Source organism: Neopelma chrysocephalum, unplaced genomic scaffold (assembly GCF_003984885.1).
Source record: "Neopelma chrysocephalum unplaced genomic scaffold, ASM398488v2 Primary Assembly neopelma1_60, whole genome shotgun sequence".
Taxonomy (NCBI): domain Eukaryota; kingdom Metazoa; phylum Chordata; class Aves; order Passeriformes; family Pipridae; genus Neopelma; species Neopelma chrysocephalum.
This window is the reverse complement of record NW_020897715.1, coordinates 5,758,122-5,763,036: the sequence shown is the minus strand read 5'-3', so window position 1 is coordinate 5,763,036 and position 4,915 is coordinate 5,758,122.

Below are 4,915 nucleotides of genomic sequence, written 5' to 3'. Positions count from 1 at the left end.
TCCCTATCTCTCCTTCTCTGTCTCTTTCTTCCTCTTTCTCTTCCTCCCCTTTTCCCCCTTTCTCACGCCCTCTCTTCCCCTCCACCTCCCTCTTCCTCTCTCCCCTCCCCTCTCCCTCTTTCCTGCCTCCGTCCCTCCCTTCCTCCTTGCTGTTGGCTTGGGCGCTTAGTGGGCTGTTAAATTCCGTGTACCTTTTTATTCGAGGACACCAGTGAAGGCAGCCTTCTCCAGAAGCTCCTGAATAAAGCATTAATGATGGCAAAAGGTGCCAAGAATACTGATGGGAATTTCATTGTTACGAAATTTTAACCAAGTTTAGCAGTTTTGTTTGCATTTGAGTGATTGCTTTCATGCCTTGTAAAATAAAGCAAGAAGAGTCATACAATCTGTTTTACACCGTATTTAAGTGTCACGTAACTTTTTCCAGCTGTTTCTACACTAGGCTTTCAGTTCTGGCAGAGGCTAAAACCGTATCAGGAGCAGCTGAGGGCACTTGGTCTGTTCAGCTGGAGAAGAGGAGACTGAGGGGAGACCTCATTCCACTTACAACTTCCTCCTGAGGGGATGAGGAGAGGCAGGCACTGATCTCTGCTCTGTGGTGACCAGTGACAGAACCCGAGGGAATGGCCTGAAGTTGTGTCAGGGAAGGTTTAGGTTGGATATCAAAAAAAGGTTCTTCCCCCAGAAAGTGGTTGGGCTCTGGAACAGGCTCCCCAGGGAAGTGGTCACAGCACCAAGGCTGACAGAGCTCAAGGAGCGTTTGGACAACACTCTCAGGCACATGGTGTGACTCTTGGGGACAGTCCTGTGCAGGGCCAGGAGTTGGACTCAATGGTCCTTGTGGGTCCCTTCCAACTTGGCGTATTCTGTACTACAGATTTTCCTCCGATGTCTGTTTGATAACTGCCTTTCACCTCATTAAGAAGGCAGCACTTAATTATTTTTAATTATTAGTCAGTCAATATATTCACCAGTGCAAACAGAGTTGCCTTACAAAATAACATAAGCAATTTGTTGGAAATTGAATTTAAGGACAGCTATCAGATGACGATATCCAAATAGTACCTTTTGGGTACTACCAGTATTTAGGGTAGTCTGAATCTAAGTTTTTACAGCTGCTATTTATGATTTCTATGACTTGTAGTTGTTATGCTCTTACACATGTTGGGAATTCCTAATTCCCTTCACATGTGAAGCAGGCAGCTTTAAGACAACTGTTTAGATGGTAAAAATTGAGTTGAAGAAGTACAAGATGTTTGCAATGTTTAAGCATAAGCAGAAAATTTAAGATATCTACCACTAGACTAAAATTTGGGGGTTTGGGGGTTTTGTTTGTGGTCTTACACCAAAGATTTTTGTGGAGAAGAGAGGGGAATAGAAGAGAGAAGGAACAGATCAAGACAAAAAGTAGTAAATCAAAGCAAAAGGAATTATGACTTTGGCTGGAAGATTGACTACCAAATCTTGGGCTGCCCTCACCAAGAAGGGATCTTCATGTCCTGTTTGGGGTCCTAGGGATGATGGCAATGCTTACTTCCCACACAATAGTGAGTGAAATTACAGCAAAATAACTTGCTTCTCACTCACAGTCAGTCTGAAGAACTGCATGAGTACTTTCCTCATTGAAATTAGACACAACTGGAGGAGGAAAAATAAAAAAATTAGTCCGTTTTTTTCCTAAAAGGAGAAGTAAAACCAGTGAAAATGAGATCTGGAAATCTAAGCTGAAAATCAAGGAAGTACATCTTCTTGCAGATTAATAATAAATGCTTTAAAGATAAAACAATATGAAAAGTGAGATGATAAATGCTCACAGAGTTAGCGTGCATGATAACAAATAATAACAATATAATTAGCAGAAATCAAAGGAAAATGTTCATTTGTTGAAATAGATTTATTTTTCTGATACAAGGATGACATTAATGGGATTCTAAGTCCCATTCTATCAAATGCTGTTAATTCCTCATGAATCCTGGCTATAGCAGTCTCTTTGCTAGTGTTGTTTACTGCTTCTGACACACTACATGCACCAGCCTCAGCTACCACTAGTTTGTGGCTCAGTTTACTGAGCTCTGGCTGGTCTGTGGATGAGAGTGATGAAAGTGCTCTAATCCACGGGTCAGTTGTGTTGACCGCAGGGTGCAGCCTATGCTACAGAATATTTAGGCCATCTTTAATATTGGGTGTGTTCTTTTCTGCCCTTATCCCCTTTTCGTATGCTTTGTGTGCTGAAGCTGGTTTTGTACCATAGAAAATTGGCTAGTAAATTCTCCAGAGGTTAAATTGTGACATATCCCAATGCTAAAGGGAGATTCATCTCACCTATCATTATCCATCTAAAATTGAACTGTCTAGTCTAAGCTGCTCATCTAGGCTCCCGTGTAGTTGATGGAACTAGATAGGCATCTCCATGGGGTAATTGTTCCCTTCCCATGGTAGGTGTCTGAGACAGATGGGATAAAACTTCTTTTGAAGCTGCCTATCTCATGCCTTTGCAGTGGGAGTGTGGAAAACTGGGTTAGGCCAGAGACATAACTCCCAGAGGACTATGCATTGATTGAACCCATGCCCCCACATTCCTGCAGGATGCTGGGATCAGAATCCTATAGAACAAAGGTGCTGGGGAGTTGTGGAGAAAAATCAGTGCTGAAGGCCCATCTTCTGGCTTCACAGGGCTGAAGACCCTGCTGTACACATTTCCACATCAAATATGACTTCTGTAGGCATCATATAGAAGATTAGTCCATTTACACACCAGTAAATGAAAGCCAAACCACTCCCTCCTATGAATTTGCAAATACAAAGGCTGATTTTTAGTCTACATTTAGATAACATTTTCTAACTGCAAATTGATCTATCAAGGAGCTACTGTGGTATCTATCTAAGTGACTGAAAGCTCAGGGCTATGTCAATATGTGCAAGCTGAAAATCTGCCTCTTGTTTTAAAATGTTTTTTGAAGTCTTTAAATACATTATTTTAGAATTTATTTCCATACTGTCTTTTGCTGTATGTATGTGATACTGTTCTAATCCTTAGGAACACACACACTAATTTCCCATGGTTTCTGGCTTACAAAAGTCTTTTGTTCATTCTGGGAAAGCATGGTCTTAAACATAGGAAAATATTTTTACATTACCTGTTTACAAAAAATGAGAAAAAAATGCTTTCCATCTAGCAGTAGATCCTATTTGAGTAAATTGTCTTTTAAAATGCAATTGTAAATGTGATTATTTTAAATCTACAGCTAATTTTGTCCAAATTCTCATCAAAGCTTGTTAAAATGAAAGTTGGCTTCTTGGTTAAATCTGGTTTGTTTGTTTGGGTTTTTTTTTCAAATATTGTTTTTAAAAACAGCAGCCTTAAATTAAGCAGTAATATTTCAATGGGGGAAAAAAGGAACTTTTTTTCTTGAATAGAATGAGAGTTTTTCTGATTCTGTGAGAAGGGTAATAAAGCATGTGTAAACAATGGCAGAAAGGTGGGAAACAGTATCTAGCTGTGGAAAATAAGAGGTCTGCTTAGATAGGATGGGGGAGGTGTGTGAGAAGACCAAAGAATGAGAATTGCAGCAGGACAGCTAAAAAATCCCACAGGGGTACTTAACTTAAAGAGGAAAACAACTGATTTATTCTTGAAAAATGGATTTGCTTTCCTGGATACCTGGAGTAAATATTGGTACTGGCTGTAATTTTGTCAGGCAGAAATGCCTGGTCTGATTGGTCTGGGAAAAGACCAGAAGTGTTCAGAAGGTGAAGTAAAATTACCCCAGCCAGACTATCCAGACCAGACATTTTCACACAGTGGCTCTCTTGAAACCTGGGAGAAAACCTAAGTGTATGTGGGAAGGCCAGAGTATGTCATCCAAGGTTCGATGAGTGTTTGCAATCTTGAGTAACGCTGTGGGATGGCAGCTGTGAGGGCTTTGGATGAATAAGCTCCCTGTGGCAGAAAACTCCTAAGCCTGAAACCAGCAGGCTCTTAATTTTAAGCCAGATGCAGATCTGCGTGTAGATTGATGGAAGTATCGGGGGTTTGGAAAGATGGAGGGAGACCTGGTGAAAAGCCTCATGCTGGGGGAGCTGAGGATGTCCATTTACAGGACCACAGACTAAATGCACAACAGACCCCACTGTTTCCACGTGCCCTTCCCCTATGAAGGGGTGATGCTGTCACCTCTTCACAAAAAAAACCTACTAGGGAAAGAAGAGCCCATCTGTTTTCTTTAATTTATGATATAGTCTATTGACAGCCTCCTGAATTAGCAAATTGGGATGATCCCTCTGCACACCCTTAGTTTAGGAGAACTAAGAGCTGGTAATGCAATATTTCCACATGTGTCTGGCTCTTGCTTTCACTCTAACTGCTCTAACCCAGAAGTCTGCTACTTAGCACTTCATTATCAGGGCTATATGGTTTATTGCCCCTCTAGTAAAATGCTAAACCTAACCACCCCAGATTATAAGCCAAGGGACTGTTCAGTATATCTGAACTCAGGTACCCTGAGTTTTCCTAAATGACAAGAGTATTTGTGGGTGAGACACTTGAAATGTTGAAACTTTGGACCTATTCCCTAAGAACTGTAGTCACACCCCTGAGAGGAGAAGGATGTTGAGTCATAGTGAAGAAAGGAAAGAAAAGCTGAATGTTTTTTCTATTGCAATCATCCCAGAGGTCAGACGCAACCAAGACAGACAGATGAACAACAAAAACACTGGTTAAATGACTCAAAAGGTTAGGTTTTCCGGCATTGGACTGAAGTAGTTCAAGCACTCTGAAAGAAAATATGGAAATGAAGCATATTTGCTTTTTTGAGTCTAATGCCTGAAGAAAGATCAGTTTCAACATTTAGTGGTAGAAAGCTTCTGAAGGACTCACACTTTGGCTGTCTGAAAGCTACTGTAAGTATATCAGGAC